This window comes from Spodoptera frugiperda, chromosome 13 (genome assembly GCF_023101765.2).
Source record: "Spodoptera frugiperda isolate SF20-4 chromosome 13, AGI-APGP_CSIRO_Sfru_2.0, whole genome shotgun sequence".
Taxonomy (NCBI): Eukaryota; Metazoa; Arthropoda; class Insecta; order Lepidoptera; family Noctuidae; genus Spodoptera; species Spodoptera frugiperda.
Genome location: NC_064224.1, coordinates 4,361,687 through 4,376,742, shown reverse-complemented (window position 1 = coordinate 4,376,742; position 15,056 = coordinate 4,361,687). Strand labels below are relative to the sequence as shown.

At 34.8% G+C, this 15,056-nt stretch overlaps 1 protein-coding gene and 1 pseudogene across 1 annotated transcript in view; both read left to right on the top strand.

Moving 5' to 3' along the window:
• LOC118270728 (cytochrome P450 4c3-like) overlaps positions 1–15,056 on the top strand; it is a 125,903-nt gene that overhangs the window by 57,257 nt on the left and 53,590 nt on the right. The window lies entirely within an intron of this gene.
• Positions 5,866–13,221, top strand: LOC118270574 (cytochrome P450 4C1-like; annotated as a pseudogene).

Below are 15,056 nucleotides of genomic sequence, written 5' to 3'. Positions count from 1 at the left end.
GACCATGCAAAAAATCGTCCCATATCATCAACAGATGCCAAACCTATCTCATTAAATACATCTAGACATTATGATTATTTTTTACTATGACGACATCACTGAAGGATATGGGGTTATCGTGCAATAAAGAGAAATATTTTATACTTATACAGTTTATTAAGTATTAAGAACTGAATTAAAAATGTACTATTTAACTAAAACTATAGTATGTAGGCAAAGGTCGACATATCAACTTTAATCTACCAGCGGCAAGCGTTATTTTTGTTTGGATAATAGTTTTGTTGTTATTAAGTGTCTACTTGCACAATTGTTTTTGTGTTATTAATACTTAAAATGTCTAGTTGAACAATTGCTTTTTTGTAATTATCGTCTAAAATATCATTTTATATTTTAATTTTTTTTTTATGAAACACGCCGGTAAATGAGCAGACGTATCACCTGATGGTAAGCAATCGCCGCCGCCCATGAACACTTGAAACACCAGGAACGTTACAATAGCGTTGCCGGCTTTTTGGGGTTAGGAATTTAAGGGTTGTTGTTCGGGAATCGGAGATTGAGAAGATTGGGAAGGGGGTAATTGGGCAATAACCGCACTCACATAACGAAACACAACGCAAGCTTTGGTTCACGTCGGTTTTCTGTGAGGCCGTGGTATCACTCCGGTCGAGCCGTAAAAACCCCATCGAATTCCGATCTAAAAATTGGTACGATACTTTTCATGGGACGTAATAATGATATTGAAACTTGTTCCATGTTTGTTGATGGGGTGGGACACTGCCCATACATTTTTTTGCATGGTCCTTTATTAATTATTTGATCATTTATTTATTTCTTATACTTGTTTATTACATTTTTAAATATTAAATTAAAAAGAAAAAAAAAACATTTAAAAATATAAAAAGCAGTAGCCCACCAGTAACGGGATAAATCCAAGCTACCGGTGGTCAGGGCTCAAGAGAGAGGAATTTCCGGACAATACGCGCCGTGTCCAGAAGTACTGCCTTCTGCATCAGGCTCTTGATCCAACCGTCTAACGTTAGCCTACTCAGGTGTTGGTCGAGGCTTTTGGCTATAAGGCCATTGGCAGATACGACTATCGGCTGATTATTGCTGAATCTACATCCCACATGTCGACAACCTCATGAGCTAAATCAAGATATTTACTGGCTTTATCTTTTTCAGCTTTCACAAGATTTTCGTCATGTGGGATTGTTATATCAATTATCATTGTGCGACGGCTTGGTCGATCTATCACCACAATGTCAGGTTTGTTAGCGACAATTGCCCTGTCTGTGATGATAGTTCGATCCCAATACAGTGTGACATCTCCATTTTCAAAAACTGGGTCAGGCAGATACTTATAATACGGCACTTTAGATTCAACAAGTTTGTATTTTAAAGCAAGTTGTTGATGAATAATCCTGGCAATAACATAATGATTAATTTGATTATTAAATTAATCATTATGTTATCGGCTTACACACGACGCGGCGAGTGTCGCGGAATGCTGTTCATGAATATGAGTCTCTAGCATGGCCTGAAACTAGTCGAATTCTTCGTCAATTACATGAGTTAGCCGAAAGGTTTTACAACCATATTTGTGTATGAATGAATTTGTTCGCATCTTCGGCATTTGTTGATTTCAACCTTTAATTTTGGTTTTACTTGAAATTATCTGTTATTATTACTGCAGTAGAATGATTATGGCTGAAAACATAATTATTATTATTATGTAAAGTTCTAGTATTTAAGTTTTTGTTGCATCCACAATGTACGAGTTAAATCATTCCCTTTACTTTTAATGATAGTGATCATTTTTATCATTAATTACCCTTCATCTAATTTTAATATTTCTTGTTATTTGAAAACATACGTCTGTATGTTTCACAAAATATTAGAGATAACTATGTATTTTTGTGCCTCTAAAATAAAATTGGATCTATGAAACTTTCCTTCAAGTAGACATTGTATACAGGGATTGCATTAAATCGTTGTAAAAATGAAGAAATTATTATTATTAATGAAACCATTTAGACAATGAAATGGGTGTCCTTTCTATCTTTAAATGATGAGGGCTATTAAAAAGGACATTTCATTGAAAACTTAATTGATTAATAATGTTTTTAATGCCTATTTTTTGTAGTGTAATAAATTTGTTTTGACTTAATAAATTATGTATTTTAATTTTCTCAAATTTACCCTTAGACAATACATCAAGAACACTAATAAAGTGGGCTGTTTACCCTTAGACTATACATCAATGGATAGTTTGTAGACTCACATAGAAAAAAGATTGAGAGAATTGGTTTTTTTTATTCGCTATCAATTCTTTCGAAGAAGATACGACGACAAGAGTGGTCATAAAAGTAGTGATACCATGTTTTATGATCAAGATTGCATTCTCTACTGCGACTTGCGACTACTCGATCAACAAGGCAGTCAGTGTTTACTAAAAATTTAACAATTGAAGGTAAAGTAAAAGTGGAAATAACCACAGAATTAAGAACGGTATGTGATTATGTTTGACAGCTCTTAACAGCAGACTTCCTGATACCAATCTACACTGACCTTAAAGTCATCATTGAAGAAACCTTTTACTGTGTTTAAAATATTGCATAAAAATTCTTAATTTATAAATTTCAATAACAACTTTTTTTACGTTTGATGGGACGACGTTTGGCCGCTATCTCGCCTGATGGTAAGCGATAATGCGGCCTACGATTGATGACAATGCCAATTGCTGTAATTAATACCTTAATTGCGCATTGTCAGATATGCCGATATATTATGAACTATTCACATCTTACCCCATCTGTTGAGTCTTGCTCAAACTGTTTTCATTGTGATGTAATTTGTTGTGATGAAGTCAAAGTAGATGTCGCCACATATTAAAATAATAATCGATCCGATAAACTCTATAAAACTTTCATAAACTCTTCAAAAGTTATAGTGCGTACCTCCATTTTTTAAGTCAAGTAATATACCTACCTAATACTTTTTCCTAAGTCTAAAAATACTATGTCATTAACCACATCAAAATCAGTGTAACACAAACATAATGTTATACAGCTTGATAACCTTTAGACTGTCAAAAGTGTTGTCAGAGGCAACACGTGCTCTCAGATTTTAATTGTGATTGTGTTAAAATATTTATTTATTTATACTTTATTGCACACATACATTAAACACATTTACATTGTAATTAATAGTAATTAAAGTACAATGGGCGGTCTTATCACACACGGCGATTTCTTCCAGAAAACCTTTGGATGGAATTTATCATATCATCTGGGAATGGGTAGTATGTGCACAATAATTCAAAAGGGGGAGAAAAAAAAGAAAAAAAACAACTAAAAAATAAAATTTACAAACTATGCTAAAATGTACTATAGTAACATGAGAAATTGGACATAATTCTAATTAATAAATAAACTAATATTATATAAGAAATAAATGAATATTGAGTAATAAATATATAAATGCAATATGATAACTACATATGTGTGTGTGTGTGTGTGTGTGTGTGTGTGTGTGTGTGTGTGTGTGTGTGTGTGTGTGTGTGTGTGTGTGTGTGTGTGTCCTCGAATTGCAAGGATACAAAAAACTACAATGACAGGTAGTGTTCCCTCACAAGCCTTTTAAACTGACCTGGAGTTTTAGCACGCCGCGCTTCCACTGGTAAAGCATTCCACAACCGAGCCGCTTGTATTGTGAAGGACTTGTCGTAGAAGCAAGTGGAGTGCTTACGGATGCTGAGCTTAAGATTCTCCGATGATCTCAGGAACTTCGTATGCGTGACACCCAGGAACTGAAAGCGTTCCTTTCAGTAGTATCCATAAAATAGGAAAACCTGCGCATGAAGTAACGTCATATCGCCCGATTAGCTTACTACCAATTTTGTCCAAACTGTTTGAGAAAGTTCTCCTGCGTAGAATTGAACCGATTCTTAGAGAAAACAAGATTATACCTGACCATCAATTTGGTTTTCGCCAACAGCATTCAACAATAGAGCAAATTCACAGGGTCTATGAAACAATAAGAAATGCCCTGGAACGAAAAGAATACTGCTCATCAGCATTTTTGGACATTCAACAGGCATTTGACAAAGTCTGGCACCCTGGCCTCCTATACAAAATTAGAATCAGTATTCCACACAGCTACCACCTACTAATGAAATCTTATCTCTCTGAAAGAATATTTCAAGTGAAAGAAGCTGGATCTACTTCTACTTTTAAGGAAATTAAAGCTGGTGTACCTCAGGGATCCATACTAGGTCCAATTTTATACATCCTGTATACAGCAGATCTGCCAACAATACCTGGCTTAACCACGGCAACATACGCTGACGACACTGCCATTCTCGCCTGTAATAAAGATCCTAGTGCGGCATCTAAGGTCCTTCAGCAGGGACTGTATGAAATTAATAAATGGCTCCAGAAATGGAAAGTCAAAGCCAGTCCTTCCAAATCTGTGCAGGTAACTTTTGCTTTAAGGAAAGGAGATTGCCCGCCTGTGCAGCTTGGTAACATCACCCTACCACACAGTGACAGTGTGAAGTATCTTGGCATGCACCTAGACCGTCGTCTAACGTGGGAAAAACATTTAAAAACTAAAAGAGAAGAAATAAACATCCGATATCGATTACTATACTGGCTACTTGGAAGAAACAGTAAATTGTCTACTGATAACAAGTTGCTGATATATAAATCTGTCCTCAAGCCCATCTGGCTTGAGGACAGATTTATATATTTATATATATTTTTATTTATATATATTTATATATTTATATATTTATATGACGAGTCGCTAGTGATAGAGCAAAGTGGCGAACAATTGGGGAGGCCTATGTCCAGCAGTGGACTGCTATAGGCTGATGATGATGATGATGATGATGGGGTACAGCAAGTAATTCAAACATCTCCATAATACAAAGATTTCAAAACATCATCCTCAGAACAATTACAAACGCCCATCGGTTTATCAGAAACAATGAAATTCACGAACACCTACAAATGAATACAGTCAAGGAAGAAATAAGAATCGCAGCTGAGAAATACCAAAATCGATTGACATACCACCCCAATGAATTGGCAGCCAAACTAATATCTCAGAGTTATACCAATCGCCTGAAGAGACACGACATACTGAAGCTACAGTCTAGATTGTAGCAATACTGCATATGAGAGTAGCTGTCTCACTGGAGACGGCACTCCACATAACAACATCCAGACACCTCATCTGATTATAGTTAATGACGACTGATTGCAGATTGAACCACAAAAACAAAAAAAAGGTTGATAAACTTATTGACTCAGGTCGATATGGGAAATAACAGGTATGTTAATATTGTGTTGATTTCCTAGACAGTGATCAAGGTGAGACGTACAAATAACCTAAATGTAATCTGAACGTTCTTGAAACTTTCATAAATAAAAGAAAAAGGTAAACAGAGGGTTTAGTACGAGTTAGTTTTACGTTCAACGAGATCGAAACGAGACGGCGCTCTGATTGGCCGGCTCGGATGAACCAACCAATCAAAAACGTTTATGTTTCGTTTTCATTAAACGTAAAGCAAACTCGTACTAAGGGTGCTGGACAGACCTTTTACTGATTTTAAAATCCGAATCTTTACTTTTTTTTGTATTTGTATAAAATTACTATTAGAAGATAATAGAACAATACATTTTTCTGAACTCAAAATCCTCATCGCAACAGTGGTTAAATTATATTATAATGATATTGATATTCATAATGAGCGATACTGTGATATTATTCGAAATTTAAAATAAACAGGATTCTGATAGATCAAGGTTCTTATTAACTTAAAAAGTCTCGAATCTTAAACTCGAAGATTATTCAGTTTTGTACATGTACGAGGAAAGGTTGTAAAACAAGTCTTTATTGATAATGTCAGTGTTAGTGCAAGCTGTGTTATTTGGTCTAGTATTTCTAATATGGAGGTGGTGGAAATCTCATTGTCGTGCACCTCCGAAGTATCCCGGTGCATTGCCCCTCATTGGACATCTGCATTTAATGATTAAAAGTAGAAATGGTAAGTAAAATTATTTTGATTGTTATTGCGTGCGTTATCGGTGAAGTGTTGTATTTTTTTAAGCTTTGCCCCACACTAGGATTTTCTTCTGTGTCGTGGTTGCGTTTAGAAATATACATGTTCACATACACATGACATCCTGGCCCAAAACAACAATTTGTGGATCACACACAGAGTTGTTCAGTGCGGAAATCGAACCCACTACACGTTGCGCGGCAGCCGATCAATCAGTCTCCGTGGCAACCGTACTGTTAACCGTATTAATTTAAGGTAAAAAATCAGAAGCAAATTAGGAGACTAATTTTACACGGCAAGTTTTTAACGGGTAACAAGTTTGTTAGCAGACACATATCTATAGATGCTGTGAACATCTGAAATTAACCTTTACCAAATCAAATAAACATAAAAAACGATACCTATATACAAGATTTTGGGCGAGACATATAATAAATTAACCTTTACCAAATTATATAAAAGTAGAAATGGTAAGTAAAATTATTTCTTGCATGTTTATGCAAGAATTTCGGGTCATCTAAATGACTTCAATTTTAATGTTGTGTTCATATTCATCCAGATTTTTTCATACATTCTACTTAATATTATGTTAATTTCAGACAAATGGAGCTTCATGAAACGCGTTGGTGACTACATGGTAGAAAAAGAGGACATTTTGCAGTTACGGATCGGCCCACGTACTGTTTACGGTGAGCAAGAATCGTACACCAATATCAAAACAATTTTTCTATATCCATAGAAAAAAAAAACATTGTTCAAATGAACTAAAAAGAGAGCAATTATTCAACAACAACTGTTAAAATTAAACACTAAATTGATTTGTCCTTGATGCCTAAAGTACAGAAATAAAAAATAAGATAATAAATATGACGCAATAGTCTCACCCCCTATTACATGGGACTTATAACACAAATGGTGAAAAGTGGGTGTACATTGTATAACGGCATTACGTGCTGTAATGTGCACCTCTGCCCACAGCTTTGGAGATAAAAGGCGCGACGTTGCGTGTAATAAATGATATAAAAAATAAAAGAGAATGGATGAAAGCTTGGTAAGTAAGTACAAGTATTAACAAAATACAGGGAAGTGACAAAACCATGATCTTCTAATTACAGTTGCAAGCGAACCAGAAGACGTCGGTGCAATAGCAAATGCATGTCTCGACAAAGCTGATCATTACAAATTCACAAAGGATTATTTAGGAAATGGATTAATAACGGCTGATAGTAAGTGATAAAAACAAAGAACATTAAATACAAATTTTAAGTACATTATGTAGGTATGGCATTATAAACTTTAATATTGAAAAACAAGTACCTAGGTATAAGTTTTGAGAAATATAATAATGAATAATCATTATAATATAGAATTTGAAACTACGTGTTGTAAAGTTCATTAGCATTTCTTTCTTATTTAATGTCATTTTTTATAACTAAACAATCACTGAAGCTTACTTATACAGGAATGCCACAGGGTTTTATTTGAGGACCATTTTTATTCTCATAATTTTTTATTTTATTTCAGCTGCTATGTGGAGGATACATCGCAAATTACTAAATCCAGCCTTTAGCCAACAAATATTGAACACATATTTAAATGAAATAAATGTGCAAGCTCGAAACCTTATCTCACAATTGAAAACTGTTGCGGGAATGGGACCAGTTGATGTCCATGAATTTTTGGTTAAATACATTTTGAGAATAGTTTGTCGTAAGTTCATGTCGTATCATAAAATAAGGCATTTTATCAAAATAAATAATCTCTCTCTCTCTCTCTCTCTTACTCTTATGACTTAATTGAAACTACTTACATATTTGTTTATTATCTTGGCTGACAAAATATGAAAAATAAGCGAAATATTTCTGTAGACCAAGTAGGTAACCCAAAAAGTGCATTTTCTCTTTGAACTAATTTGAAGCCTCTTTACAAATACGACATTGCAAGAGCCGCGCCGCGTCGCATGATCGTAACATTCTTAGACAACCTACAACATTACAGCTCTTCTGTTATCAAGGAACATGGAGTTGTTCATACAAAATTTAATACTTGATTATTTTTTATTTATTTCGTTTGTTTTTTTTTCACTTTCAGTTTTTCCTTGAAATATTTAATTGTATTATGCCTCTGTAGACTAGTAATACTTGTAGTTTCATTAAGTCATATGAGTGATCTCTATAATGTATACCTAGTTCACATATGAACTTTTGATATGATCACCTGATTGTTAAATTTATTGTTAAATGATGTTAAATGTTGACTAATGTTGTGTTTGTAGGAACATCATTAGGGTTAGAACCTACAGACCAAGACATGATTGACAATGATTATGGAAAAGCGGTCGACGAAATTATTGCACTAATTTGTCGTCGGGGACTTACAGCGTGGTTACATCCACCATTTATATACAACAGAACTGCTATGAAAAGGAGGGAGCAAGAGCTCATCAATAGCATTAAGAATATGATGAATCAAGTAAGTATGTTGCCTCTTTTGAAATTTCTAATTTTGCGTATCCTACTTTTTCGATAAAATTTTATGCATTTCAGGTAATCCAAAAACGTAAATCTGATTTAAAAGCAAATAACAACGTTGGTAATGACGACAGTTTAATGTCAGGTAAGTAGATATTATTTATTTCATAATTCGTTTTTATAACTATCGCTACTCTTTCTTCAACGTTGGCTTTATATTATGTATTTAAATATTATTATTTTGACGAATTTTACATTCCATTTTTAAAAATGAACTAAAACTGTAGTAGACTGGAGCTAGCTGTTCCATAGATAGGATGATAGGAGGGATGAACGTCAATGTCAAAGTCAAAGAACTAGCGACGAAAAAAGGTGCCGTAATGCTTAAAACCGTTGAGACATTGACACAAATAACGTTGATTTTCTCTTTTCCAAAGGTAAATTCAAACCTATACTAGATCTATTGCTGCATTTATCTGATGAAGAACATGTGTTATCTGACGATGAAATCAGAGAGCATCTGGATACATTTGTAGTAGCTTCTTACGATACAACTTCGTCGGCACTGATGAGTTTGTTATTGATACTTGGATCGTATCCAGATGTACAGGAACGAGCTTATAAAGAGTAAGTTTTGGATTAATAGAAAACCGTTTTTAGACTACATTTTTTATAATTTTATTATAACTTTCGTGAGACACACTAAATGATTGACACTGATTACGCCAAAGCGATTGACGAAATTTCTAGAGTTTATAATGAGAGAGGTTTTAACGTGTGGCTTTATCCATCGTTTATGTATGACTTGTCTGCATTGAAACGTAAAGAACAGGAACTGATCACAAGAATTGAGAATATTATAAATTCCGTATGTACATAATTTATGTTTTATCACATATCTAGTTATTAACTAGCAACATGTTCTGGTTTTGTGTTTTGCTAAGAAATTTTGGCTTTTTGTCGTATTGTTTGTTTAGTGCAAGCATTCCGATTTACTAATTAATTTAATTTCCCAAAGCAGTTAATTTGATTATAATAAAACAGAAAACATATCTGCATTTGAATCATATTCAGGCGGCCAATTTTTTAATTTAATATCAGCTTAATTAATATATATTTAATTAATAATTTTAGGTGATTCAAAAACGTAGGTCTGATTTAAAAGGGAAGTACATCACAAATGACGATGCATCGACGGATAGCGTAAAAGGTACGTAATATTTACCCATTATTAAATAAAAGTTGTGGGACGACCATGGCTGAAAATAAATAAATTATTTATATTCGCTATTTCCTTAATTTGAGAACCACATGAAATGATGGAATAAAAGAAAGTCCCCATTCTCATTTAAAAAAAAAAAACAGATAACTTGTGAATCTTTTTTCAGGGAAATTCAAACCTCTTCTAGACTTACTGTTGCATTTAGCTGATGAAGAACACATCTTCAATGACACCGAGATAAGAGAGCATCTGGATACATTTGTAATGGCTGGTAACGACACAACTTCAGCGGTACTACGGAATGCTTTGTTAATGCTGGGAACTTATCCAGATGTACAGGAACGATTGTATAAAGAGTACGTTTCATAGTTAAAATATTAAATTCAGACTTCAATATTATGGTCAATGGTTTCGGAGCTGCGGACTAGCTAGCGGGTTTACCAGGGCTCAGCCTCCGGTTTGAAAAGCAGTAGAAGGATCGGGGTGGTGTTCAGTCAGTAAGAGTCTGACACTTCCTCTCGCCTCGCCTAAGTCAGTCAGTCATTGGATAATTTTCTCTCCTTAAAAAAATGGTCATTGGTCACGTCATTTGCTATAATAATTTTTTTAAACGACTTTATCCTCAAATTAAACTCAGAATTTAACGGAGAAGTCACAGTCCCATGTAGAATACGAGTATTGCTAACATTGTACTTTTCTTCATTGTAAAGTTATTGTTTGTGTTTTTTAGGGTTCCGTAGCCAAATGGCAAAAAAACGGAACCCTTATAGATTCGTCATGTCTGTCTGTCTGTCTGTCTGTCCGTCCGTCCGTCCGTATGTTACAGCCGTTTATTTTCGAAACTGTTGGGCCTACATAGTTGAAACTTTGTAGAGTTGTGTATTTCGATAACCGCTTTTCGAATTTATAAAATGATAAAATTTATAAATTAAAGGGCCCCCTTTAATTTTTCTCCATACATGGAACTGATTCAAAAAAAAAAATTTCATCTAACATATCCGTGATGGGTGTCTATGGATAGGTCTTTAAAAAAGACATTGAGGTTCGTCAAAATCAATCGTTTGAAAGTTAGACGCTTCCAAAGTGGAAAAATGAGTGTCCCCCCCCTCTAACTTTTAAAATAAGAGAGTAAGAAAACTGAAAAAAATATTGCATAGATTTCAATAGAAACTAACAACGAAAATTGGTTTGAACGAGATATCATTATTAGTTTTTAAGAAATAAAACATTTTCAAAAACCGCAAATATAACTTTGTCGTTCATACAAACACTATGTAAAACCAAGTTATTTTACAAATTTTATATTATATCATCTACTTGTTGTAGCAGCAAGTAGTTGCTGCTACGGAACCCTTCATGGGCGAGTCCGACTCGCACTTGTCCGGTTTTTACTTATTTCTATTATTATCTTTGTTGTACCCGACTTTATGAGTTATTGCTATGAAAATGATACCTTTTATAGCATCAACAATGTTTTTTATGCTATAAGCCAATAATCGAGCAGACGGATTAACTGCTGGTAAGCAATAGCCGCCGCCCTTGGACATCTGAAACCTCTGGTGTTTCACACGTTTGTTTGTTGAAACGCCAGAGCGGTAAAAATGCGTTGCCGGCCTTTCGGTGGTTAGGAATTGTTGGGGAATTGGGGATTAGAAAGTGGGTAATTGGGCCTCCAGTAACATAATTCGTATTTATTGTATTTTTATTAGTTTTGCTTAATATTACAGAGTGAAGGAAGTATTTCACAATGAAGATTTAGGAAAGCATGACTTGACGAAACTCGTTTACTCAGAAGGGTGATAAAGGAAGTATTGAGGTTGCATCCTCCTGTTCCCTTTGTCGCGAGAGACCTTCAATCTGATGTTGTACTTCGTGAGTATTCATTTTTTAATATCTGACTACTGTTCCACGTGACTTTTCATCTGGGGGCCTACTCTAATTCAACGAAAAACGAAGTTTCGTCCGAAACTTCGCAGATTGCATACTACAATTCTATTTACCGCGAACTTTCCTGAACAAAAATGAACAAATTACGAAGATAAATAAATAGGTTATGATATGAAAATAAAATTAAAACGTTGTTTCAAGTAATTCTATTAGTAAATCAATAAACCTACGGCCGAAGATTAAACGAAACTTCGAATTCGAGAACCGGAGGAGGCCTGGTTTAGAAAACATGTTCAACTGATCTCATCATTATGAAATTTCACAATGTCCACGATTGTTATTTTTTATGGAACACGCCGGTAAACGATCCGACGTATCACCTGATGGTAAGCAATCGCCGCCGCCCATCATGGACACTTGAAACATCAGAGGAGTCACGTTTGTGCCGAAGCATGGCTCTCCCACATTTAAATTGTTTTTTTCAACGTGGTCTACAGCTAGTATTTTCTTCTGTGATGTATCGGTGCTGTTATTTTTGTGATGCATATTGAAATTTTAACGACATATCAATAGGTGACGTCAAAAAATTTTACATTGCTGATGTGAAATTTACTGTATAAAATTTATTCCCTTTATCGGCCTTATTAACCTGCCTGGCCGGAGGATCCTCATTTTCTGATCTTAGAAAACTTTATTCTCTGTTCCCTAAAATAATTATATTTTCTCTATAATTTCAGCAAAGTATACATTACGAGCTGGAAATACATGTGCCTTGTCATTGTACGATCTTAACCGTCACTCCTCGTGGGGACCAGATGCAAAAGAATTCAATCCAGACCGATGGCTGAATCCCGATACATTACCTCAAAACCCCTATGCATTCGCAGGATTTAGTATCGGCAAACGAAACTGTATTGGTAAGAAATCACTACAATTTAATTTATCATTTAGAGGCTTTTAACACACTCCGGTTGCCAGATATCCTACAGCGTATGTACAGTCGAAGACTTAGTACCCTTAGTACGAATTTGCTTTACGTTGAATAAAACGAAACGAGAGCGTTTTCGGCACTCTAATTGGTTGGTTCATTCACACCGGCCAATGAGAGCGTAAAGCATAACCAGTTAAGTAAACTCCTACTAAGGGTACAGAAGTCGTTTAGCAATCTCACAATACTATGACTCGATATGCGTATAGGGTGTATAGACACGGATATAAAGCACAGGCGCTGGTCATTGTTGTGTTAGTGTACTTGTAGACAGAACTCGTACATTGAACCGTACGAGTGAAAAGGGCCTTATAGTATTTAGATTTGGTGTTACTTTGTACATAGATACTAATTTTATTCTTTGTAGAAACTATACTTAACAGAAAACTTATACTTATACTATACAGGTAAGAAGTACGCCATGATGACCTTGAAGACATCGCTTGCACACATCGTACGCAAGTTCCACATTTCTGGTGATATCACTGATCTGAAGTGGAAAATTGAAGTCGTATTGAAACCCACAACACCAGCTCTTGTTACTTTGACATTAAGGTCTTAATTTGCGATTAAAGATTGTTATTAAGCGGTTGTTTTGTTTTACTGTCTAAGAGAAAATGATTGTGAATAAAAAATATTGAAACATAAAGGAAATACGAATTATAATGACCAGATAAATTATTTATTACCAAGAACATTTTTTCTCTCGTTTTTTTTCTTGTCTGTAAAATGTTACACGACATATTAAATAAATAATTGTAAAGTTGGTTAATGAATACAAAAAAAGTATTTCCTTCATTCAAATTATGTGGAACGATTTATACGAGTCCTTACTCGTAACCAAACCACCTGTTTTCACAGACGAAACAGGCAGATAATTAATTAAATGTTTAAAAGGTCTTTGGTGCAGATTGAGTACGTTTGATGGAGATAAGGCAGTCAGCGCTCTCTGTCAAACTCGTCTACCAAGCTTGGAGATTGTAGGAAAATCTCTTACTTAGAGAAGGCCTATAAAATCACATGTAACCGTGAGAGAGCCATGCTTATACTTATAATGGTGTTATAACTTTATAACACCGCCTCACCGAAACTTGTCTGAAAAACGCTTAAGATTGATTGAGGTTACTAATATAAGCCCGCCCATTTCCTAATCCTCAAATCCTTTTATTTTTATTTATTTTATTTATTTATTCATTTATTTCACTTTATAGGCCCATATCAAATACTATAAACTAATTCATTAGAATTTATAAATACTATACAAACATTAAGACAAACAATATCGCAATTATTTAGTACCGTACTTAATAACTAGTTCACACGAAGAGACGACGTCGTGTCGCGCGGTGTCCGGTAGCCGACCTCGGAACTTCGGTAGACTACTTTCGCGGCCAAAATTTTTTTACAGATGTTGACAATAGAGAGCATTCAAATGGTTTGTCTGAATCTAATGAAATCCAAATCTCCTCCACCATTTGTGTAGTCATGCAGAACAGATAGAGCAACTTGGTACAGCAGGACGTCAGATAATTGTGTCCTGTCAATGTTTGATTGCGGCAAGTAGGCTTCCTTGACAAGGAAAAATTCCTTGTCATTCTGGTTCTTTTTACTAAACTTTAGCCACCGTAGGGCCATGGTGTATTTGTTAGACCCTTGTGTTTGCTCTGTCTGTCTGGGTGGTGTCAATTCTATTATGTATCCATGTAGTAAAATCAAGTGTAGTATGTTTCAAACACGAATCGGCTTCGAAGTGACACCACGGCCTCACAGATTACCGACATGAAACATTTATAGCCTTTGTAAGTTTGTAATCTGGTGTTTCGGATTTCTAGTTTTGCGGCGATATTTTATTGTCGTGTATAAAAATGGCTGCCTCATTATTGGACAGACTTGAAACAATGCACCGATATCAATACTATAACGCTCACGAAGTAATGTATCAATTGGTTATTGATTAAACCATAACAAAATTATAATACAGTCTTTTATTTTTCTCAGTCCCTTAGAAAAATGGCTCTTAAGTGTTCTAATGGTGCTGTCGACAATTACTTACAATGTTGTTTAGTGGTGGCGATGACCTTCTATGATTATAAAATTTTTCCATTCAACGATAATGTTTGTTTATTTTTAGGGTTCCGTAGCCAAATAGCAAAAAACGGAACCCTTATAGATTCGTCATGTCTGTCTGCCCGTCCGTCCGTATGTCACAGCCATTTATTTCTGAATCTGTTGGGCTTACATAGTTGAAATTTTGTAGGTTAATGTATTCTGGTAACTGCTATTCGAATTTTGAATAAAAATTTGTAAATTTCAAAATTAATGTGGGACTCCATACATGGAACTGATTAAAAAAAAATTTTTCAGCTAACCTATCCGTGATGGTTGTCTATGGATAGGACTTTAAAAAAGACATTAAGGTGC